General features: G+C 42.0%; 1 protein-coding gene across 27 annotated transcripts in view; it reads right to left on the bottom strand.

The window, feature by feature from the left end:
- The window catches only part of SOX6 (SRY-box transcription factor 6), a 572,550-nt gene extending 547,121 nt beyond the window's left edge, over positions 1–25,429 (bottom strand). For 7 of the 27 annotated variants that reach the window (XM_046637748.1, XM_046637759.1, XM_046637755.1 and 4 more), the window contains exon 1: positions 17,314–17,716. The gene's annotated coding sequence lies outside the window, so the exon portion shown is untranslated. Of the gene's footprint in view, positions 1–4,313; positions 4,404–17,313; positions 17,721–19,157; positions 19,256–19,794; positions 20,179–20,602; positions 21,063–25,369 lie in introns of those variants that run through there. The other 20 variants (XM_046637763.1, XM_046637770.1, XM_046637771.1 and 17 more) reach the window with 12 other exon arrangements.
- Positions 25,430–26,227: the final 798 nt, after the last annotated feature.

The following is a 26,227-nucleotide window of genomic DNA, read 5'->3' as shown; positions in this document are numbered from 1 at the left end:
TGCCTCCACTCATAACCTTCCACGGCTTACAAGTCAGGTCCATAATCAGTGGACAAACCAGGCTGCATCTGGGCCCTCCCTCGGGGATGCAAAGTCAGTGAACAAAGAGACAAAATTCCTATCCGCATGGAGCTTAAATCTTGGTGTAAAGGAGGAAGTAACTTCTCTATCATTGTTCCCCCCAGCATGGACTGGACAATCACGAACATGAAACAACACCATAAAAAGAATGATTAGAACACCCTTTCAACTCGGAGGTTCCATGATGTAAAGACTATGCATCTATGATTTGAAGTACGAATACTACAGGAAAACACAGAAATGCATTCCCAAGTTCTAATCTATCCATGAAAGGTTTGTAACAACTACCATACCACTGCCATCTCCTCCAGCACCATTACCATGGCATTGCTGCCTGCAGGCAACTCCTCTGATTTCATAGCTGCCCTCTCAGATACTGTATATCATCTATCCCTCTAAATGCTTAACTCAGAGATGCCTCTACTGCCTCAGATACTTTCCTTTTCTCCCCGGTACCCTCTTCACCAGGGAAACAATATAGAGTCATTAGTGGAAAGAGCTTAGCTTTTTTCATCACACAAACCTGGGTTCAAATTCTAGCCCAAGGATAGCCAGTCTGCTGCCTCTACTAGGAATCTTCTGGAACCTGAAGGTCAAGCCTACAATCCCTGGCCATGTTTGGCTGAGGCTGAGCACCTCCTAGGAGATGCCTCCTGGGTCCACAGGACACTGGAGCCTGCGCCAAAAAACCCTTGAGGGCAATAGAAGGTTACCAATTTCACACACAATCTCAGCCAGCTGCTTCCACTCATAACCTTCCACAGCTTGCAAGTCAGGTCCGCAATCAGTGGACAAACCAGGCTGCATCTGGGTTCTCCCTCGGGGATGCCTCCTGGGTCAAGCCCCCTATCTGCTAGGGGCTGACCTCTTTAAGTTCACCTTTGCTTCTTCAGTTATTGTTACAGTCACAAATCTAGCCCTGAGAAAACTCATACTCAAACTCACTCCGTACTCAAGTCAACTAGTCTCCACTAATTATGAAACTCAAAAACAAAGATAGTGATCCCATAATAAAGGCATTTTAGTTCCAACAGATTTGTTGATTTGCAGCTGAAAAGGTTCTCAAAGTACTATTGCCATAGAAGAATTAGTATTTTCTCTCAAAAGTACTCTAGAGTCACTGTGTTGGAAAAATTGTAGGATGATTTCACGTTACATTCTAGTAGTGTTCATTTTTCCCCCTTCAATAAAATATTTAGGATATAGTACTTTTTACTTTTGGCCGGATTCTCCTTTTAAAGACATTCACTTTAATAATAGCTAATACTGGTGCCGGCCCGGTGGCGCAGCGCTTAAGTGCGCACATTCCACTTCGGCAGCCCGGGGTTGGCCAGTTTGGATCCCGGGTGCGGACATGGCACCACTTGACCCACATATAGGTGTCCCACATATAAAATAGAGGTAGATGGGCATAGATGTTAGCTCGGGGCCAGTCTTCCTGAGCTAAAAGAGGAGGATTGGCAGCAGTTAGCTCAGGGCTAATCTTCCTCAAAAAAAATAATAATAATAGTAACAGCTAATGCTTACATAGCACTTACCATGTGCCAAGCACCATTCTAAGCACTTACATTTAATCGTTTAATCCTAAAACAACCCTAAGAAGTGAGTACTAATTTACAGATAAGGAAACTGAGGCCTAAAGAGATTAAAACAACAGGCTCAAGTTCACACTGCTAGAAAGTGGTGGAGTATGCTCTTAGCCACAATGTCACAAGCTCACTTTACCCCAAACTAATTCTCCAGCACCATACAAGTAAGAGAAATAAAATTAGAGTCAGCAAAGGATTTCTACTCCTCAGAATGCTTGACAAAGTAAACTAAGAACAAGCTTTAAAATACAATTCTAAAGGTGTAGTGGTGGGCAAGAGGACAATAAAAATTCAAGGAAGGAGAATTTTTTTAAACTTTCAGGACAAGAGGAGATTCAAAGCACCAGTATTTTCAATATACTGCCTTAAAACTGACAGCTATGAAATCTATGCATTTCTCTTCAGGTTGAAACTACTATTATGTGCTTTAAAAGAATTTAAGCATCTATATCTAAAAAGAAACTTAGATCCAATTTCTGCCTAATGGCTGCTCACTGTCTACCTGCAATACATTATTTTTCATGTAGGAAAACACCAACTTAGAGATAACTGGCCTCACTGGCCTTCCTGTACATTGCTGGAACAGACAGAAAGAAAAACATCAATTCAGAAAGAAACTTAGACATATAATTGGGAGTGGGGAGAGAAAAAAAAAAAAAAAAAAAGTAAAGAAAATAAGTGTTTCTGTCTAAGTCCAGAGAGAGATCTACTGCTGCATACGATAAATGTCAAAGGTGGTGTGGTGTGCCTACAAGCCCAGAGTCTATCACTAATAACTAATAACCTTCAAAGACTTTACTTATGCAACACAGTGCTCTCCTTTAGCAAGAACAGAACCTTGGAAGCAAAAAAATGCAAAAGATAACGGGTCATCATATGGAATTGAACCATCCAACTGGTCCAAAGGAAAGAGAATTTGAGAATTTCTGTACGTGAATGTAAAGCTGATAGAAATACAGGCAGTCTTTGCTCTGCACTATACCATGTTAACTGAAACTAGCACATATTGGAGTCAGGTCCTTTCTTTGCAAGGTTCTGTAGTAACTGACATCAAACCATGACATCCAAACTATGTAAAGCTGAGAGCAGAACTATGCAAAGAGAGGATATGGTTCTGATATACATGAGTTTCAGTTAACATCAAGTCATGCAAAGCAATAACTGCCTTGATAACCGAACCTACTGGAATTCAACATCACATAAAAATATGTTCAGCTCCTGATTATCCTGATTATTCAAGCTCCTGATTACCTAGCTTGTAGATTATCTGGGGGAAATCTCATGACTTACTTGCCTATTAGAGGCAGCTGTATTATATAGCTGAAACACCATGGGACTTCAAGCCAGGACATCGGAGTTTAGATTATGGTTCTGCCACTTAATGGCTATGTGACCTTGGGCAAATCATTTTTCCCCTCCAAACCTTAATTTCTTTGTCTGTAAAATAAAGATAATGACATATACCTCCCAGAGTTGTTGTGCAAATGAAATAATAAAAAAGTCACTAATGTTTAATGAGAGCTTACAATGTATCAAGGACTTTTCCAAGTGTATTTTGTATATTGAAACCTCTCAAAAACTATGAGACAGATTATTATCTCCATCTTATGAAAGCATCCAGAAATATGTCTGGTATATGGCAATTGCCCAATATATGTTTGGTGATATGTATCTGTTTCATTACTCGATACCGCCTCCATCCATGATAATAAATAGGTACTGAAAAGAAAACGAGAAAATCTGAAATCTGTTCATTTATTAGATGCTTCAAAAGACTGTTGGAAGAGGAGAATTAAGTCTTTTGAAAATAGGGAGGTTTCTCACTCCTAGAGATTCCTTTATCCTCCTCCTCTTAAGTGCTAGTTGTACTCTAAGATCCTGGAAGAGGTTAACTAGCAGACTTCAAAGACAGCCAACTCTGTTGGTGACAGAAACCATACTCAGAAAATCTGGCACTGGCCACTGCTGCCAGCCTGGCCAAACACATGCAATGAATTAATGGCTGTGTCCCAACGCCCTGCCTATCTCATCCAGCCCAACCTCCTTCACAGACACAACCCTTCAGATGCTAATACTTCCTTCCTAAAGTTCTCATTAGCCACTTTAGGTTAGAAAGCAAGAGTACTGTCTAGGGTCACACTGTGGAAATACACTCTATCAAAGTTGTCTTTCAGAAGAGTAAAGGGAAGAAGCTGGAAATATTTTATGGGTTTTGATCATAAGTCCACCAGCATGAATTCATTTATTAAATTAGATTCCTAGCCATTTGTAACTTTAGAAGGCAGAGTGGACATGGTGCTTTGAGGGTGATATACAGAACAGGGAATTTCACTGAAAGTTCTGTGTAAAGAGGCAGCACAAAGACCTATCCCAGAAGGGTCTAAACAGGATGTCAGAGCTGAAACCTCTTTGGAGATCATCAAACTTCCCATTCTACCAATGAAGGATCTAATTCCCAGAAAGAAGTGACTTAGCCAAAGTCACTCAAAGTTTATTGGCAGAGCTGGAACTCTCAACTTGGTTCTTGCTACCACACCAAGCAACAAGTATACCAAGATAGAGAAAAGCGGGAAAGGGAGAAAAGAAACAGAGTGCTGCAGACAACGTTAGCCTAAAGCCATCCTTCATCGCTGCCTTACTCACCTTTCCCAACTTCTGCTGATTGCATCTAAATCCAAGGAAGGCTGAGTATAGAAGCAACAAAGAGCCCCAGACTCCATTTGGTCCCCTCTCCTGCAACATGATAAACATACTTAACTATGGACTCTCACTGACCCCTTCATGCCAACAAATGACTCAAACTGTTTTACCTTAAAGAATAAAATATGGCTTAAGTCTGCTTCCTCTTTCATATCACAGCCCTGTAGAAATGCTACATATACTACTTTTTCTGAACCCACACACTGATAAATCTGTAGTTCCACCCCTGGCTCAGGTTTTCAGTGACTGGCTACATTCTTCAGAGGGATCCTGTTCTCTGGAAACTATGCTTTTCTCTTTGACTCATCACACCCTCACCTCTCTTTCCCATCTACTTTTCTATTTCAGTGGTCTCCAAAGTGGCTCACACATCCTAGGAGTACACTATATGAATATACTGGTGTATATTTATTTATTTAAAAGATAAGAAAAACTAATCCTTTCCTAAACTTAAATACAGATTAGCACTCTGGGTCCATATGCCAGACACTAATGTGTCACATCTTGTACCAGAAGAAAGAGAGAAGACTGATTATGGATAATATTATCTAGTCTTTAACTAAATTAACCCTGAACAAATGTTCAATGGTTTCAAAAGATCCTTCCAAAGAGACCACGGTTTGAGCATAATATTAATAATATAGGCCTTAGTGATAATAAGACTATCACCAAGCTAACACTTGTAAACCCTTTTGTAGCCACATTACAAGATAAAAACAATGATGACCCAAGCAGATCTGACAAGAAATAGGGCAAGGGTTTTTTTTACTTATCAAGAAGACATTTTGAGATATAGATTTATAACTAGTATCATTAACAGTGTACCTTACCCTATTGTACTTTGAGATATTAAATAATAAGAATGTAAAGCCATTAAAATCAGTAAGACATTGAAAAGTAAGCATATAGATAATTGCTGCAATTTTTCCAATAATGTTTAAAATCATACAATACTCAAGCCAATATTTTACAAAATTTCACCAAACTTCTGACATTCCTCAGTTAAAAAAGACAAAAAGTCATGTGCTATTAGAAAAGCACTTGTTCATCCTGATTCTATAAAGATAACTAAAATAATACACAGAAAACAACATGGTAACAAATTTAAATAAATTCCCTTGCTAAAAAAATTCAGAGTTCCCATAATGCACAAATCTGGGTAACCAGTTATCTAGAACGCAATGAGAATGATGTTCTCTGTGGTTGTGCAATGAGTACTGCCACAAAACAGTATTGGAAGTTGCAAAGAAAACATGGCTGAAGATTTGTAGAAGAAATTAACGTCATGTAGGATGCTTGCTTTTCAGATAAATGAATACACGTACTTTTGAACATGCCTCAGTTTATATTTGATAGGCAAAGTCCTACTTTTGGGTGAGCCACTGAAATATATACCAAAGAAGATATCTCAACCGTGTTTCTTTTTTTAATAAAAGTAATTTTTAGGAAAAACTGACTAAGTGTAACCACTGGTAAAGCAGTTGCCCTAGATGGACTAAAGGGAAAAAATTAGGGATAAGATTACAGAGATAGCACCATGGACTTTACTAACCATATCATTCACAGCCAAGCAATTGTGGCACAGTGCTGAAACCAAGTGCCATATGATGATGCAATTACTTTAAAAAATAGACTGTAAAACAGAGTAAAATCTTTACAATGCTTTGAAATGACACGGGGAGTAACCATGAGAATTGTTCATACCACCTAGATGTTCCACTGCTTATCTCATGGCAAAGTTTCCAAACTTAAGGATAAGGAACAAAAAAACTAGTGTACCAAATGTGCTCACCTTTTATGTGATGAAAGTAACTGTGTGTGTGTTACCAAGTAGCTAGCTAGCTAGCTAGATACATAAATACACACATACATGCATTCATACATAACATACATAACTACATACCATCAAACAAACTTAATTTGTCTCTTCAAGGTAAAGGTGATATTTTATCAAATTAGGAAGTAACTCCTTTTCAAAACAGATTCACGCTATGAAAAAGTATTTTGAAAACATATGTTTGGAAATGATTCCATCATAGTGTGATTTTGTTACCAAAAATTCTATGTCTCTATGTCTATCACCTTCAAAAACTCTTATCTGTTTTCAACTTTAAAATTGGCAACACAATGTTCTAACCTGTTTAATGATGTTCCAAAAAGTTTCAGTGGGTTTTGAGTCCATTTATCAAAAATATGAAAATGCTATACCTTCAACCTCATTGGCAAAAACAACTGATTGCTGTCAGGGAAGATGGAGATTTACTCACCTAAATTTTAATGAAACTTTTTGCATATTTTGTATATAGCATTAATAAATCGGTATCACATTTTAATAAGTGCAAACAATGATGTACTTCTTTATTTGGATCTTTTTTCCCCTAAGGTATCATTTTCACCTGTGGTAGCATTAAAGCCATGGAGCAAAGTAAACTGAACTTAGAAACAAACCTTTAAATCACTTCATCACAAAGTGTTAAACTAAGATTTTTAAAAATAATAATGCATAGTAAATTATAGGGTTTGGGGTACCACAGTTAGTTTTATTTTATTTATTTATTTTATTTATTTTATCTATACCTCTCTCTTTTTAATATCTACTTATGAATATTTTAGAGACTATATTAGCACATGTATATAATTTTAAATAAATATGCACATGTATTAGGGCACATATTCATAAACATTTTGCTGATGGTGTGCTCTATCTAAAAAGGTTGGAGACTACTATTCTATCACAGTCAGAAGTTCTCCCCAAAAAGCCCTAAAATTATCTTGCCAGAGGAATTCTTCCAGACTCATCCTTACCAACAATACCCTCCAGTTGCCCTTGAGCTATCCAAACCACCTAAAATCTGTATTTCCTTCTCTCCTTAAGCATCCTAAATTCTGCTCCTTTCACCTCAGCTACTGAAAATGCTATGTTCGCCTCAGTCAGGCAGGGAGGAGACCAACTAGTGCTACTATGTGATGACATTCAAACATTTTTAATAATCAAAGATATTTGCTTTTAAGATGCATTAGCAATATATTTATTTAACTAAATGAAGGCTTCTTTTTAGACAATTTAGGATGACCAAATAATTTAATGCCCCTCTTACTAAGTTTAACAAAATTACATTTTTGTTTTTAAATTACTGCAGATATAAATTCGTTAAATAGGTAAAACTAAAGACTGTATAATCATTGCCTCATAAAATTTAAAGGACATTGGTAGAAATGTCCTATTGATTGGTATTTTAATAATAGAAATTAGTGTATGCACGGATCAAAAGGGACGAGGAGAATAATCCAAAGATGTAAAAGTGGTGCTAAGAAAATTCAAAAGAAAAAAATCAGCATACAATATGAAGGGGTATACTTTTCCATATACCTTACTCATACAGCTCCTGATAACATTAATGAGTTTTCCATGTGGACATAACAAAGAAATTAAACACAAAATTTCACAACTAAGACACAGCTAATTATGATGAGTGCTTCGGAAAAGGTCCCAAGGTGTCATAATTAAAAGCTGAGTTATTTTTCATTCTTTCCTTGCCATGCCATACATAAGAATTAAGAGTCCCCAAGTTCACTAGTCCCACCCAATTTAGGCTGCTATATATATTTTCCTCGGAGAAAATAAGCTTGTTAAAAATGCTACACAATTTAAAACAAATAAGTATTCGGTGTACATGACCCTACCTTAGCATACTTGTAAATCATACAAACCCATACAAAAAGTACAAACGGAGGCATTCTCTGGGACTGTTGTCTGTAAAAGTTTAAAGTGTCTAACCTCAGAAAAGCTGAAAATTTCATTGAATGATGCCTTATAGAACATTGTATTAAAAATTAAAATTAAATGTAACATACAATTTTGGTTGTTCCAAGATCAAAATTCTTTTTTGTCAACATGTCTATTTTTAATATGCATCTTTATAGTGGGAAAGGACTACAGCTCAGAAATTTTTAAATAGTCCAATTTTCCTCCAGTGTTTTTGGATCTTCAGACTCCAGAGTAAAAATTATTCCTGAGACTCAGTTAACTAATATGCTATGTTCCAAGTTAGTTAAATTTTGTTCAGTAGCTATATTATTTCAGTTTTTATTTTCTTTTTGCTTGAGTTTTTGCTTCTTATTAAAGAACTCAACTGAAAGTCCTAAAGGAAAATGTTCTTAAAAGCATCATAACTAATTTAATATGACTAATGGGATGTTTTTAAACCGTGTTATACAACTTGCACATCTTTTTTACCCTCCTTTACTCAGCTTCAGAGGCTTTCTTTTTTTTTTTTTTAAAGATTGGCACCTGAGCTAACATGTGTTGCCAATCTTCTTTTTCTTCTTCTTCTTCTCCCCAAAGTCCCCTGGTACATAGTTGTATGATCTGGTTGTGAGTGCCTCTGGTTGTGCTATGTGGGACGCCACCTCAGCGTGGCTTGATGAACGGTGCCATATCTGCACCCAAGATCCAAACCAGCAAAACCCTGGGCCGCCCCAGCCAAGCACAAGAACTTAACCACTTGGCCATGGGACCGGCCCCCAGAGCCTTTGTTTTTAGTGGTGAGATTTCGTCATATTTTTCATGGCATTACCAACACTGCAAGTCTCCAGCAGACCAAGGCAGTGGTAAGGAAAACAATAGGTTAAGGCCATTGGAAACCAGGTCCATAACTTCTCCAGTGTATGTGACCACCAAGCCCTTTTCAGAAAGTGATTGTCACACAGTCATATAAGCTGCAAAATCTCAATAAGCTGTGTTTAATTTGGAGAAACAAGTTATTAAACACTAGAAAACTTCCAAACCAAAAACAGAAAAGGCTTGAGGGTCTCAGAGAAAAGGCATTCAAAAAGTTACTAGAAAACATGAGATGCCATATTACAAAACTCAAAAGGGTGGACTTAGCATCCCTACTTGAAAGTTATCAAGAGTAGAGAGGGGTTGTTGCTGCTACCACTGCTTCTGCTACTGCTACATTTCATCATCATCATTGTATAATAATAATTTGTATTTATTCCAAAAAATTTGAATCACTCTGAGGATTAATTTATTTTCAAATTATCCCTCAATAAAAAAGAAGTTATGGAATATGCCAACTTTATTTATTAAGTTGGAAAAATTTAATTTCAAATGTGAGGCACCTACAGACCTGTAACAAATAAAGGAAAGTCAGAAATAATACCCAGATCTAAAAATTTCCAGATATTGCCCTTTCTTCAAGACCATGCTTGCAAATTGAAAAAAAGAAGTTTTTTACGTTGCAAGATAGATTTTATTAACTCACAGTCCTGATCATCAGTTCATATATTAAAAAGCCACTTATTTTAATTTTCATACTTAGTTGACATATTTGAAGGAAAGCAATCATTTGAAAAATTCCTCTGTACCTTAAAATGTATTCATAGTGTCTGCGACCACAAAACTGAGCTAAGAAAGAGAAGCGCAGTGGCTAAGCTGCCAGCCTATGGCCACATCACACTCGTAACAGACATGGCCTTTCTAGGAGTCATTTAGATACAAATACAAGACATTTCAGTGTCAGATCTATACAACAGTCAATAAGACTATCAAATGTTCCCCGATGTCCAATGCTCTTCAGGATTTTATCTCAGCCTATTCCTGATCATCCTTTAAGTCACATCACAAAGGCCACCTCCTACTAGAAGCTTTCTTGGACATAGGTACTTCTGCTGTTATACACATCTCCATTATAGCAACTAGCACACTGCACAGAATTACCCATATTCATGCCTCCTCACTAGGACCATGTATTTTCATCTTTGAAATCATGTAATCAAATGGTTCTCACCTTTTCACCACCAACAATCCTTTTATTAATCCTCCCTCATAAACTCCATCTTTAAAAGAGTGTTGCCTATCAAACTAGCCACATTATGTAATAATTAAATCATTTTCTAATTTTTATTAGTCAAAGACATATATAACTGACGTTTAACTCTTCCAATCAGCAAGGCATTATTCATTTATATTTGTATATGGGAAATGTAGCATTGCTTTAGGTCTGGAAACAAGTATGAGATAAAATAAATGAGCACTGACATTACATAGAAGAGATTGGAAAAAAAGAGGGACAAAAATGCCAGCCCTAATTTATGACACACAAGCTTTGTTTGTAGTGAATAATATCCTGAAGCAAAACCCAATTGAAACATTTATTCATATCAAGTAGGAAGTTAGACAGTATCACTGGCAAGGTTATCTACCCTCCATACCTTTTATTGAATGAGGCAATAAATATGAAAGCACTTTGAAAACTGAGCTCTATAAAATGTAAAAGAATTAGGGACTCTTTTCATGCCAAGATTCTACTTATCACATAACTATTGTCAGTCCTAACATAGTGGTCCAGAACTGTTCCATGTACTTCTGTACACAGTATCTTCAAACTTAAGCTTCCCAACAACCTCATGTGATAAATTCTATCACAATCTCCATTTTAAAAATTAGGAAATTGAGACTTAAAGAGATTTCATAATGTTTCCAACGTTGCACAAGTAGTTTAGGAAATAAGATTTCAAAGGAAAAATTCAAGAAATAAAAATTGAAAGTTTAATTTTGGTTTTCTCACATGCAGGTCTATCATTCAAGTGAAAATATATGTTTCCATTTTTTCTTAAAATGAAAGCAAGAGAAAGCAGATTAAGATGTGTATATTTGACAGAAAGAACTTCCTGGTGTTAATCATTGAGACACGTAACCAAAGAAGATTACTGAATCATCTTCTTCACGGGTTTTCAAAATAAAGAGAGCTTCTTAACTGATAAGAATAGAGAAAGGATGATCAATGCACCTTTGGAGGATGGAGAATGACAGGAGAAATGATCTTTTGAATCTTTTCCAGTCCTTAGAATTGGAATTTTCTAAAATTTGAGAGCTGGGAATCCAAACGCTACAGTTAGTCACTATTCTATCCCAACTCTGCCAGACAGCTAATGAATTCTCCTTTCTAGGAAAGAAAGGAAGGAACATGTATCGCTGTCTCTGTTTCATGTAAGAGGAAAATAAACAGGTTATGTAACTTGCCAAAGATTACCTAGCAAGTGTGCAGTGAAGCTGACACTGGAAGCCAGATCTGTATAATTCTAAGTACAGTACCACTTCAACAGCAATAGATAACATGTATTAAACAGTTATTTTATACCAAGCCCCAAACTTAGTGCTTTACATTCATTTATCTCATTTAATCCTCACAATAACCCTGTGATGTAGATATTACGATTACTCCCGTTTTAGAGATGAAGAAACGGAGAGTTAGGGATTATACCATGGATATATTGAGGGTGGATGGGCCAGCTGACTTCTCCACAGAAGGTTCAGTGCCCACGGAGATAGCTGAAGATCTTTTCTGAGAAAATAACAACATTCTTGCACTTTGATATTCTCTCCAAAGAAGGAACAATAAACTATTTTCTCCTAGTTAGGAGTATTCTTCTCCAGTTGTACCAATGATCTGCTTAACACCATGACAACTGCACCTAAATTCCTCCACATATCAAATATTAAAAATCTTCAATAGAAGAGAAAATCCTTAAAAAGTAAAGACTTGTGACTTCAAAAATGCCCTTCAGGGTGCCTAGAACTTAGAAGGCAAGTGCTCGATATCACACTACCCAATGATCTGTTTGTAAAGTAAAAAAAAGACGCATTTGCAACGATGGCTCAGAATAAGTAACATTGGAAACCTATGCTTGTCATTTAAAAAAAAAAAATCTGTTGCATCTTCTTTTTTGCACACATTGTGTTTGTGTAGTCATGGAAAGTAAAGCACCTTTAATTTTCTTTGTCTAATTTTAAAGAAGTACTTTTCAAAGAAGCAAAGAGATTGTGCTCCGTGAAGTCAAAATCACAAATAGCACTAAAGTCCCTTTTTGCATTTGAATGGATATATTAAAGATAGACAATCAAATTCATCTCTCTAAGATAACTAGAAACAACAAATTATTGAAGGTAACAGGGATAATAGATCATTTAAGGGTTATCTTGTGAGATTTTCAGAGAAGAAGAGATCAAGAGAAAATGTGAAATGAAAGAAGACAATGTTTGCACAGACACTAATATGCACATTATATAATGTACTTTGAATTTACCTTATATTTATTATGCTTCTTTACACATGTCATCATTAAAAAGCATAAAATTAATATACTTAAGTAATTTTGATCCAAAATAGTTTAAAACACAAAAACTCTTAAAAGGATTTCATAATATCACATTAGGTTTCTTCAACACATAGTGTCTCAATCCAGAGAAATCTTTAAAAAGCTTTATAGACCTGGGGAGCTTAGTAAGTAAAATATACCAGTAAATTCCTTGTCACATGCACCAGAGTAGAATGTTCAGAGAGAGAGAGAAAATATGGAAATAGGAAATCTAGAAAATTACAGAGCAGCAAATTCAAGCTAGATTACCAAAGATGCAAAATTTTCTAAAATATATACAACATTGAACTCCCAATTGTTAGTTTTTTAATTTTACTATTCTATCCCCAAATAATTACAGGTTAAGATGTTAACCCAGCTCTTTACAAATAAAATCAAACATCTCCCTAAAATGCAAACAGATAACTCTTTAGACAATTACAAAGATTTCTATAGTTTCAAATAATCATTTTTCACTTGAAGAAGTATGAAAGAGAATGCCTACACATTTTAATGCCATTAAAAGGTAAAAAAGAACATTTTGGAATTCTTTAAACATTTTGAAAATGGATTCTTTCCAATAATATGTACTATGCAAGTTAGTGAGGATTACTAAATACATAAGCATTATAAAACAGAAATAACTGGGCAGTTGATTTTTAAATGTAGTTTATTAGTTTATAATAGATTACAGCATCTGCTATTAACCTCAGAAAATAATTCACATCTTTCCTAAAGCTGAAAGTTTTCTTGAGTGAATAGTAAAATATGAGTGATATAAGGGGTCTGAGAGGAGCAAGAAGAGATTCTGAATATAAACAAGCCATCATTCTGGTAAAAGGAAATACAAACAACCAGAATAAAAATAGTTGATGCACAAAAGCCATAATGAGGGGGTAGCTCAAAAAATAACTTCTACTTTGAATGGTTTGGAAGAAATACAAATTATCCACAGAAAAGTGTGGACTGGCATAAATGTTTGTACAAAATTATAAGTGTATTTCAAGAAGTATGCAAGAAGCAACCGCCTGCATGATGCACAAGGTCCCGGCAATGCTCTGCTTAAGTGCTAGTGCACAGAGTCCAAACCACTGCATTTTAATTACCATGCAGCCTCAGATATATTGCCTTTGATATGGAAATGTTCTTGTTCTCTCATCTTCACATATGGTCTCATGCACAGAAATCTTTATCTGATTCATAAAAAATAAACTAGAATCCAATCTCAACACCTGACCTCAGTGCTTAGAAGTTTTTTACTAAGCATGGTGTCACTATAAAAAGAATGGCTAATATTGGTGTAAAGTTGGATATTTTGAGCAACGATATGAAGGATTTGCAGTTAAGAACTGAATCGATACTGCTTCTCTGAGGTTTTAGGGTTTCATGTTCCTTTTTTTGAGACTACCACAGATTTGAGGAAAAACAGACCAGCACCCTTTTCTGGAGGTGAGAGAGTCCATAGTAGATTTAAACGATATTCCATCCTACAACCTCCACCCTCATTCTTCAATTGATATTTTTATCCAAATTATGACAATGGATACTTAAAACATGAAAAGCTCTATCAAAAACTGTAACACAAGTTTAAAATTATTTCCAGTTTGACTAAATGTCTAAACAAAATAATTAGCTGAAAAGCTTTTACCCCCTTCCACAGAACAAGGAAAATAAAAACACTCTTCCTATAAATGAATAATGAATATGTAATGAGAAGATGATGAAAGTTTCTGATACAACTCTTATCAAAACAATTAGTTGTCAGATCACACTTGAAGAACCTCAAGTGAAAAAGATATGCTACACATTTAAAATGTGCTTACATCTAATAAAAATTGCTTTTCATAGACTACACCGGAGTGCCAGTTTTTGTTTTTGTTTTTGTTTACTCAAGTATATTGAGATTCAGAGTATAATCAGTAGAAAATGCAGAGTTAGGATGAAGACATAAAATGTTTAATACATTATTTTCCTTGTTAGAAAAAAATAATGGGGAGAGCCATATTTCTTAAACAAGAAGCAATGCAAAGATAGTCCATTTCTTCCTCTAAAAAGCAATGAATATTTGTTTATTTTTTAGCAAGTTTCTATAACAAAATCTGTTCTCCTTAAATCTCATATACCCACATAACCTGGTAATTCTGAAATAACCTAGATTAGCTTTTAAAAATAAACAGTAATATGACCCATCTAACTTCATGACAGCAGATAATACATCCCATCTGCAAATCTTCTCGCTGTATGTTATCTGTGTTTTATCATTTCTAGTACCTGTCTGTGCCTGATATGGTACTCTCAGACACATTAGCTTGATGGAATGTTTCATTTGACTTCAAAAACATCAATTGATATATACATACCCCTAAACTATATTTAAACAAATAGCTCTTAGATCAACCAAAATTTTAGTTGTAGTGTACTACACTTTTATAGAATGCTGTTTGTAAACAGTGGAAAAGCATATACGAATTCTCTCACTAACAGGAGAATTCTTTCTAACTTCGAGATATATAACCTATCAAAACTATAAAGTACAGAAAATACTAGAAGTAACAGTCAAAGCCAATGTACATTAAACCTTGTTAAAAGAAAATTCATTTATTCCAGTACCTATTGTACTAATTGAAAGAGAATTATTTTAAAATGTCACTAATTTCTTCAATATAAGATGGAGAAGTGTAGCAATTCCATCAATGACTAATAACCCAATAATTCCTAAAAGAAGTCAAATAGAAACAGACATAAAATCTCAATAACGCCACTAAAATTTATCATTTATATATTTAAAGTAATATATTTTAAAGCCTTATAAAAGAAGGACTTGCTAGGTATGTTAACATATTTTAAATATATGCTTTTCCCTTACTAAGAAAAATATCTGTTGCTTTGTGCTACTAATAAAAAAATGTCCAACAGACAATATAATATTCCTAGTGAATGTCATTTTTTCTAGGTATTCAGTTATTGAATCCATTAGAGAATCAGCTTTCGGTATAGATATTGATACTGCTTTATTATTATTTTCTAGATTCATCTTTCTTTACAGTATAATGTTGCATTGTAGTTACACAATATACCATTATAGGAGTTTATGTCATGCTCCATAATAATAAACTGATAGATTTGTTTGCTTTTTAAAAAATACATATACACTAAGAGAAAGTTCCTTCTCGTTACTTCCAAAACAAAAACTAAGAAAAATAAACAGGATAAACAATAAACAAAAAAAACTATCTAGTTTTGCCACCACAAGTAAAGGAATACGGTAGGAGAGAGAGGGGAAAGGAGGTGTTGGTAACACATGAGAAAAGTAACAGAGGATGTCAGTTTGCCTAAAGAATTAATGACCTAGCACTTGCATGGATTCTGGTTACTACCGCCTTTGGTCATTAACTGGATCTAATAAATGTAGTGCACACTTACTTGCTTTCAGAGTCTGAGCATTTTTTTGATTGTTTGTTGTTGTTCTTGTTATTGTTTTAGAATAGGGACAATCTCTCTTGATTTAGGAGGTTTTCAAAAGTGCAGGAGAAAAAAAGTCTACATGTCGTTCGGCCTACTGCCCATGTGCTCACATATGTGTATTCAGGAAAACACTCTCAAAAGTATACAGATAATACATTTATGGTCTGGCAGAGTTAAAAAAATTCAATCATAACTTTTACCCTTCTATAAGAAAATAAAACATTTCATTGGTTCAATAAAAAGTAAATGCAACTAAACAAACCGTGTCCCCACCTCCAACCAGAAAGGTGCACTCTTGGCGCCACAGAAAAGCTAACTCTATCCCACTAAACTTATAGAAGATTTAGGATGTTTGCTTGTTTGTTTGTTTTAAAATAAAGAGAATCTTCTAGTGGGTATCAGCCACAGCTGAGTGGCCTAGAAACAAGGGGAGGAGGGAGACCGATGAAAGTCCCTAATGCTGAGTGTTGAATTCTACGGTGACTGCACAGGGTGACAGAAGGAAGGTCATGTTCATGGCTGCAGAAATCTGGTCTCTGCCAGACAGTGCAGGCTAACGCTGACCTGAGGCTGGGGTCTGCCAAGCTAGGTAGGAAGCTCCAGCACCAATGTGGATACAGAGAGGACAGGGCACTGATCCTGCTAACCCCAGGCGGCAGGAGTGAGACAGGGAGAGACAGTAGACCTTTCCAGGCTTGCCCCACAGTGATCACTAGCAGCCCCAAGCGGCTAGGCCTGAAGGGGGAAACAGAAGCTGCAATCAGGGTACCAATACTAATTTGCTGAGAGACCTTTAGAGTCGGGGTGGGAGGGAGCGCAAAGACAGGTGAACAGTCCAAACCGGAAGCCTGAAGCCCCTACCCAGGCCAGGACACAATGCCAAGCCTGGGCTGGTCCTAGTGGGTTAGAGCAGATAGAGGGGCACTGGCAGCCCTCCCCCATGGGCGGGGTGTAGAGAGTCGGCATGTTGCCAGATTTACTCTGCACCCCCTTTCACCGCTCAGTCTGCACCCTGCCGCTGGTGTCCGATTTATCCCGCTAACCAGTAGTTCCCCTTCAACCGAAAAACAGAGGAGAGGAAACAGGAAGCGAAGGGAAAAAAAGAGAGAGAGAAATCAAAGACAAGGCTACACTGTCACAGTCTTCCCTGGTGCCAGGGCCTCCCGGGGCTGTCCTGCCGGTTCGGCCCTCCCTCGGGAATCCTGTAGCCCGGAATGGAGCTGAGTAGACCAGGTCGGCCAAGCCCGTGCCTACGGGCCTCGGGGACCAGGTGCTGAGTGCGCAGGCTAATTATACATGTGGCATTTGGGCAGCCGACTGTCCAGTGACACCTTACCTTATGAGGAAACGTCAACCCCAGCAACTGTTCAAAACAAAATGCCATCGCGGGATCAGCTTCACCGGCTCTTGGCCGGTTCGGGATTAATTTTCCCACAGCCTCTCGCACTTAGCGCAAGAATGTGGCCTGGGGAGGCCAGCCGTGGGCGGGCGGACCGGCCAGGGTGGGGGGGACAGGCAGGGCGGTCCTTGCCAGGTGTCCGTCCTGTCCCCCCTCGCCATGGACCGGCTCGCGGACCCGACCACTTGACCTTTTTATTCACCAAACCCACCTCCTAGAAATAGACTGGGCGGGGCTGTGTCTGTTCTCCTCGGGACCCGGGGAAAAACCCAGGCATGTGACTATAAAGGGCAGAAGAGAGGAGACCCTGGGGAGGCGGGGGAGAGAGGGCACTCTCGCATCCCGACTCCACTGGGTTGTTGGCCGGGCCGCCCGGTCAGGGCCAAAAGCCCGGCCACGGGAGTGCGCGCCGGGGTCAAGCGCCCCGGACAGGACGTCACCCGAGCGCCCATTGACGGTGCAGCGGGAGGTCTGAGCCCAGCCCAGTTTGCCGCAGCGACGGCTTCGGGCCATCTCGAGACCGAAACTTCAAGCTCGGCCCTCAAAGGAGGTCACACACACACGAGCAGCCGGGGACAGCCCATCTCGCTAACAGCGCAGCCCCGCCAGCACAGTCGAAGACTTATTTTCAGTCCCCAAATAGGGGCAGCATTCAATATCTGGCAATTCACACAAACGAACGTTTTCAAACTTGGTCAGTCTAAGAGAGCTTAAGTAAAACTCAAAACACGCCGGCAACAACCACCTTTTATCTGCTCCGAACACAGCAATTCTCTTTTTATCTTAAAGCTCCGCGGAGCGCCAGGGAAACAGCCCGGGAGACGGAGCTAATCTGTCCTCCGCAGCCGGGCCGCTCCTGCGGGCGCCCGAGCACAACCCCAGCAGCCTTTGCACGAGCCCCTTCGCTTCGCTGGCCGGCCCTTTAAGGGAGAAAGACGGCGGCAGCTCCCCCGGGAGCGGCCGGGCTCGGGCTGGGCCCCGGGCGGGTGGCAGCACCGCCCCCGGGCCTGGCCGAGCCGCACGGCGGCGGCTCTCGGCGGGTCTGCGGAGAGGGCAGCGGGCGGCGGGGCCCGGGCGGGGCGCCGAGCGGGACGGAGGGCGCCGGCGAGGCCCGGGAACGAGGGCCGGGGAAGAGCGGCGCGGGCGACCGTGCGCCCGGCCCGCCGACTCCGAGCCGATCCCGCGCTCCGCAGGGCTGGGCCGCCCCTCACACGCGCCCCCGCCGGGCCGGCACCACTGCCCCAGCGTCCGGAGCAAAGAGGACCACAGATTAGCACTTGGGTTTCGGATTGTCTTGGAGTTCGGTTTGTTTATTCCTAAAAAGATCATAAAAAGTCATGTCCAAAAACGAGGAGAGGGGGAGGAAGGGGAGAGCGGAGGGAGCTGGCGGCAACTCGCGCAGGGTCCCGGGAAAGTTGCGGCGGAGCCGCGGCGGGCGCGGGGGGAGGAGGGAGCGCACGCGTTTTCTAGCGACCCGGGTTTTCTAGAGGAGCTCCTCCGGGTGAGCCTCACCGCCGCGGAGAGCGCGGCGGAGTTCCTCCACTGTCGCCTGCCCTCGGCCAGCGTCAACCCCACAAATAGCCCCAGTTTCCAAACCAAAATGGTACGGGTAGGGTGGGGGTAGCGTTGAGAAGCCCAGAAACCCAGCGGGTCCTCCCGACCTCCTGCCCCGAGCCTGGCTAACCCTGAAGCGCTCCGGAAAACTGCGGCGTCGCAGTCAGTCACACGGCGAATCAACCCAACACTTTTCAAGAAAACAAAATATTCGCTGGGAAACTTACTTTGCATTTAGTCTCTATTCTTTGGGGGGATGCGGTTTAGGTCGGCTCGTAAGGGAAGCTCGTTTTGTCCAGGTTGGATATTGTCTACTTATGGATCAGCCCTTGGGTGAGGGTTTATTTTAATTTATGGCTTATGCATTCTTTTAAGGTCGATTTACATGACCTCCGGCTACAACTAAGACAGCCGAGGAGGGCACTCCAGTCGTCAGTCGGCCAAACCCACAATTAAAACAGCCCTCCCCCTAGTCTTGGTGTGACTAGGACTATCCCGGGTTAGGCTGGCTGCCTGCTTTTCTCTTTTTTTCTCTCTCTTCTCTCTTTTCTTCTCTCTTTTTCCCTTCTTTCTTTCTTTATGTCTTTCTTTTTTTAATATCACGAAATAAGATGTGATATCAGTTTGAAAGTTTCGGTATAACTTTCTCTAAACCCAAGCCTGCAGCGATAAGGAGGGAGACAGCGCTCACAAAGCCCTCAGGATGCTGCCCTCTTGTGGGCACAAAGGGCGTTACCACCCCGCGGTCGCATCTGAACGCTCTCAGCATACACGCAAATGCTTACACAGAAAGAGAGAACTACACGCGCAGGCACACAGGCTTCCTCCATCACACACTTGCGCAAACTTCAATGAAATACCTACCTCAAACTTCACGGAGACTTAAAAATTCATTCTCTAAGCCACCTGACTTCTTTTTCATATCATTCCCAGTTATATAGATTAGAACATCTATACGGGGACGCGGAGGAGGAGGAATAAGGTGGGCCGAGAGGGCGGACAGATTTCCGGACGAATACTTGGGATGGCGATAACAGCTCTCTGTTGTCAAAGGTTGCGTTGTCTGTCTCTCTCCCCTGCCCTTTTTGCCTTAGTGTCCTACGCACAGTTATCTACAGCTACAACATGTGTTTTCTCGGCGTGGATTTTGGGGGTGGGGGGGTGGCAAGAAAACGAGAAGCCCGCCACGCAGATCTGTCACCGCCTCCGGAACAAGGCACAACTCTCTGAGAGGGGGACGCATCCTGGGGATCCGCGCGTCCACCAGCGAGCGGCAGACGCTCGGGCCCCTTTCTCAGTCTCTACTCCCCCTGCGTTGGCCCCGCTGAGCGCCCTCCTCCCGCACCTCCTCCCCCCTCTCCCCTCCCCAACCAAGTAAGGAAACCCGCCCGGGCTGGGCGGCCGCGGCTCCCGGCAACCCGCGCCCTCGCAGGGCTCCACGCGCTCAGCTCTCGTCCCCCTGCCTGTCCTACCCCAGCCCCTCAGTCCCAGCTCAGGGAAACTGCCCCTGGAGCTGCCCGGAAGGGCAGGAGAGGAAGGCGCTGGGGGCCGGCGCCCGCCCGGGGTTCCTGCCCCTACCCCCTTCGGCGCCCCAACAGGTAGCTCACACACGGGCCGCGCGCTCTTGCTCTGCCTCCCTCGCTCTCTAGATCGCTCGCTCCGTCCCGGTTACCTGGGCGGGCTCCAGGATGGTACCGCACGGGAGGGCTCCTTGTGCGCTGCGCCGCGGGAGTAAATGGCATTAAAGAAAAAGGGAAAGATACAAATAAAAAAAAAAAATTTAAGGAAGGGGAGTCGATGCTAGGTCAATTAGCACAGCCGGGGGAGCAAGGGAGCAGAACCCCCAGCGCCGCGGCCGCCGCAGCCCGTTAACTCAAGTCTGCGGGGGTGTCCCGCCCCGGGCGGGGGGAGCGCTGACCGGCAGAAGTTTGCCGCCGGGGTGCCGGGAGGTGCGCGCAGAGCGGGGTGACTAGGGGCTTCCCCCTTGAAACAAGTGAAGGCGATGGTTAGTGCTGTCAATCTTGGCAATCAGTGTGAGCGGCCATGTCGTAAGTATTCAAAGCATTTCCCGTCGTGCAACATCAGAAAGTGAGTGGCCAGGGCATTGATCTGAGCGAGGGAGAGGAGGCAGGGCTCCCCTCCCAGACAACACAGGCAAGATGAGACAAGAGGCGAGGGAGGCAGCGAGCCAGGCAGGGAAGCTGGGAGGGAGGGGGAGGGCCGGGGGAAGAAGAAGGAGGGGAGAGCGGGAGGCAAAGACAAGAGAGCGCCGAAGAGAGAGAGGGCAGAGATCGGCGAGAGCGGAGGTTGGAAGTGGAGAAAGCGCCTGGGAAGAGAGGGCGAAGCGACTGCTAGGAGAGAATTGGAAGAGGATAAAGAAGGAGAGTTGGGGTCAGAGGGGAATGGTAACAAGTATTAGGTGGGAGAGAGAGAGACCGAGGAGTAAAGGACCCAAGGCTGGGAATGCTGGGAGGAGGAGTCAAGAGGAAGGCAAACTGAAGTGGGGAAAAGGTAGACGACTGAGGAGAAAGAAAGGAGCAATGTGGAGAAAAGGAGGAAGTAACGTAGGAGACAAAAATGTAGGGATGGTAGTTTGTGCTTTGAAAAAGTTATGACAGAGAAGGAATAGGCTGAATGTTAAGAAGAACTGAGATGAAGAACTGGACAACAAGAGTGAGTCATGGGAGATACAGAGAAGGGGAAGGAGAGGGACCGAAGCAGGAAGAAGGAAAGAAGGGTGAATATCAGGATGAATAAGAAGAAGAAAGAAGGAAATGAAAAAGAGAAGTTGTCAAAAAATAGTAAAGAAAGAGATGCAGGAAGCAGGGATAAAAGAAAACACACCGGCTAGTAGGAGCTCAGTAAATGGAGGAAGAGAAACTTATTTTAAAAGATGGAGGAGGAAGAATTGAAAGAAAAAAAAAAGAAAAACCAATTGACATAGGAGATTTTCACCACATGTAGGTGGCAATTTTCTGGAGGCCATGTGGATTATGGAGTTTATGGGTTAAAATTATTAGAAGTAACAAGACATGTACCAACTGCCAAAGAAAAATGACTATACCTTTACAACAATAAATAAAATAGTTTTACATTTATTATATGGATTAGTTTGTGTTAGGTGGAATTTGATGGGTGATGTATGTGTATTATCTCAACTTTGTAGAGGAAAAGATTTGGAGAAAAAATTTCAAGAAGAGTGGTTGGAAGTTGTAGAAAATGAAGAGTGTCAGTCACCCAGGACAGCATGTAAAAACAAGTAAGTTAGACATAGAAAATTATGTTATTAAAAGCCCTCCCCCAAAAAACCCTACATAAATTAAAGATTCTGTTTGATGCATGTGTAGGGTACATAAAAGATTTGAAGGATATAGAATGGCCTAAAGGAGCAGAGACCTGGAACTTGATCTCAGTGCAAAAAAGCTGGAAGACTGGGAGAAGAGGAAATACTGGTGATGTCAGGTAGTAGAGATGCAGAGTAAAAGAGACAGAGAGAAGACCAGCTTTGACAATAGGAGACACAGAGCTAACTAGAGGCAGTGTGCATGGAAGTGATGTTGGCCTGCCTTAATCCAGGCCCAAAGAAATAGTCTAGATTTGAGAAACTGAGGTCAGTGGAGAGTCAAAATTACATCACGATTAAAAGCTGGGAGAGAGGTTCTGACACAGCAGCATGACCTGCAGAGATTTGTGGAGGAGAGACCCTCTTACTCTATAGAAACTGATAGGAGATGGCCACTTTGAGACACTTCATAAACAGAGGCTTTGTGAAAGAAGATATGGACCAGGAGAGGGGGGCAGGAATTATGGATAGAAAACTCAGAAAATTCATGCCAATCTAAAGTTGCCACAGGAAGACTTCCCACAGGTTAAGTGATAAAAGATAAAGAGGAGAAAGCCTCATCTTTGTTACATTACTTTGAAGAAAATGCAGAGTAAGCAAGCACAGAAGATGGAACAAGCTGAGATGTCAGTCATATGTTGGCTGCTGAAAGTATACTCCATGTTTGGTTTCATACAAACTCCAGAAAAGAGGAAAAGGACAGAAACACAGGTGTAGATGAGCACCTCTGATTAGTGGGGCAGAAGGAATAGCCAGATGCTTCCACCCCAAAAGGAAATATGATGCTTGGGGATTGGGAGCTTGGGGGCTGTAAGTTAAAGTGACCTGCTGACTGTTGGCTGAGAGGAGAGCGAGTCCCCAGCAAGAAATCTTGTCCCCATCGCCCACAGCGACTTTCAGGACTGGAAAGTCTGCCTTGAGGTGCCAGAGCCTGACAGCCGTCGAAGAGAATGCCTGGCACCTTGCATGCTAGCTCCTTCCTTCCCGAGTTCCCAGAACTGCCAAGCGTGCCTCTTGACCTCTGAGGCCCAAGGCATAAATCCAGACCGGTGTTTCTAGCTTAGACAGGGGCCAAATCTCTTCTGGGTTTTGTTTTTGTTTTCTGTTTTGTTTTTGTGAATGAGCGTGGCCCAGCCCAGCACTGGGTTCCAGAGCCTCATGCTCTCTGGCCTCCCGGCCCTGGAACTCAACCACGGGGGCCAAAACGTCTCTCCAAAGCTTAAAGAGGTCAAAATCGAATGACTTGTCCTAAATGCCTGCAGAGTTAGGGCAGAGAGAAGAGTGGGTAGTTTAAGTCCCAAGCCTGAATCCTCAGGAGAAGAGCCACTGAGGGAGGTGAAACATCAGGGACGGAAACGGTGGGGAGCGACTGGGTTCCTCAGAGTTGCTGCGACAAGTTTGGCTTTTCAAGTACCAGCGCATCCGTCTCTTTAACTCCCACAGCACTCAGGGATCTGGGGGGTAAGGCTGACCCCACCGCTCAGATGCAGGCCGCTGGCGGAAGCCAAAAAGGAAAAACAGACGATATTATCAAGATCTCTGGCGTTCAAGGCCCTCATACTGGGCCGCGGTGGACCTTCTAGGAAGGAGCGGTAGGAATCCTCTTTAGATTTTATCTAATAAACTGATACCAACCTAGACTGATAAGGCGGAACCCGGAGCTGGTCACAACACTGATCCCTAAAGGAAGGAAACTAAAGTTTGGGGTCTGGATGCCGCACTTCAGGCTGTGCACAGGGTGACACGTGGCCCTGGGGGCGGGAGTGCGCCCTAAGGGTTTCCTTTCAAGCCCGGGGCGGGAATGTACAGCGCTGGGGGCGAGGCGGAGAGCGCTGCAGTGGGTGGAAGTGCCGGCTCTCCACCTGGTCCGCACTGGCCTGCGGGCTCGGAGAAGTCCCCGAAGGAGTAGAGGACACCCAGGCACCGCGGCCAAATCCGGGCGCATTCCCTGGGGGTCGGAGCCCCGCGCGGCGCAAGAACCCCGGGCGCGGAGCTAGGGGAACGAAGGAGGGAAGGAGGGGCGAGCGAGTGGGGGTTGACTTACCTGCCCGCAGCTGTCGCTGCCTCCGTGCTGTGCCGGTGTCCCTGCGCGTGGCAACCAGCAAAGGCAACTCGGCTTTGCTAAGTTTGGCCTCGCACCTCCAGAGAAGAGGCGCGAACCCGCAAAGAAAAGGCGCGCGCGGTTCCTGGAGAGAGGTCCCCCTGAACTTGGGAAGGGCAACGCAATGAATTCTGTTCGAGAAGTTAATATTTAAAGCACCCACGCAAAAATCATAACGACTGTTAAAACCTTGAATTCTCGCCTTTAAAGTCTCCTTACACCAGCCGGGTGGACAATTCAGATCTACATGACTTCACCTTAAGGTCGCCAACTTCTTTCAGGAAGGGCTTTATAGCTACTGCATAAATAGGACAAGTATAAATGTCTTTACTTCCAAAATACGGGTAATGAAAACTTTTACTGAAACGAAGAATAAGTGAAGGAATATAAAAAGCCAAAAGGGAAGAAGTTTTAAACTTTAATTACAGCACGGAGAAAAGTTTGATCAATTGGTTTCCTTAAACAGGGATAACAAACATACCAACACTCCAGCAGCCCATCGCACTTCATTTAAGTTTGGTGTAACCAAATAATCCGAACTCCCAAATAACAGTGCCCTTGGGACTCTGCCTCAAAGAGGTCGGAACTCGTGTTTCAACAACAAAAGCAAAAAACAAACTGTGAATAACGCTTGCCTTCTTTAAAATGTCATTTTGCAAAAGGATAAGGCATTCTCTCTCTAGACTTTACACGGATAGAGAATAACATTAAATTTCATTTGAATCTGCGCGTCATCCTGTTGGGAAGACCACAGCGGTAGCGACAGTAGCAGCAGCAGCACCGCCACAAAGGAGGTGGGAAAAAGTGGTAAAAATGCATGAACTTTTTTCAAAGAAAAATAAAGATAAATCAAAAATAAGTTTTACAGGCATGTCTTTCCTGGCTTAGGAAAGTTAATTTTTAAATGTGCTTCTGCTGTCTAAGGTGCAAAGCCGAGGCTAGGGGAGTGCGTGGCTGGAATCTGCATGCTGATAAGAGAAGGCTGATGTACTTACAGTGACAGAGGGCAGGCTGCGGGAGAAAAGCTGTTTGTGTTAGCCTGCGAGTTACCCAGGGCTGCAGTGAGAGCAGACGGGAGGAGTGGGAGTGCCAGTCTGCGTACACCTTCACCGCGTCTCATTACATCTGCCAGCCTCTCTCTCCCTCTCTCTTTCATTTCCACATTCCCTTTGTTCCTGAAAAAAAATCTACACGTCACATCAGAGTCCCCAGATGCAGTCTACACCAAAGAAAAAAAATGAATAATTCAATCAAACTGTGCATAGTCTCTAAGGCAATAAATCTATTGCACTTAAAGAAACGAAGGGTAATTACCACCATGGAATTAGAATAAGGCCAAAGACCCGAGATGTCGTTGAGTCTCTGGGTGAACTCCCCGGTAAAATAAAGTTTCATTTATTTAATCCTTTGACATCTCAAATGGAAAGTCAGAGAAAGATTTTTAACTTATTTTATAAGGATATTCACTTCTTTTTAAACACATTTTAGAAGGGGGAAAAAGGAGAGAAAAAGGCTAGGGCATACTACTCAGCTCAAAAGGCTCCCAAAGGCAGCAGCATAGAGCGGGCAGAGACACAAACCAAGACAATGTCTCCGTGGAGCCTGTCCAGGGTCCATTTCTCCCCCACTCATCCTCCTCCACTCCCCTCTAATCAGACAAGGATCGCCCTCCTCTCTCCCCGACACCGCAGCTCGGCACGAGGGCAGCTGGAATCTGGGAATCTTACCTGCAGCACCAAGACCTAAGAGAAACCGCGATCCCCTGCCACGAATACCCCATGCCATCCCCATGCACCCCCCAAAGTCCCGTAACCATCTACTTCCATCTGCCTAAGCGAAACTGTAAACGGGAT

Source organism: Equus quagga, chromosome 14, assembly GCF_021613505.1.
Source record: "Equus quagga isolate Etosha38 chromosome 14, UCLA_HA_Equagga_1.0, whole genome shotgun sequence".
In the NCBI taxonomy this organism is placed as follows: Eukaryota; Metazoa; Chordata; class Mammalia; order Perissodactyla; family Equidae; genus Equus; species Equus quagga.
Note: the sequence above shows the minus strand (reverse complement) of the source record. Positions and strands in the feature narration are given on the sequence as shown.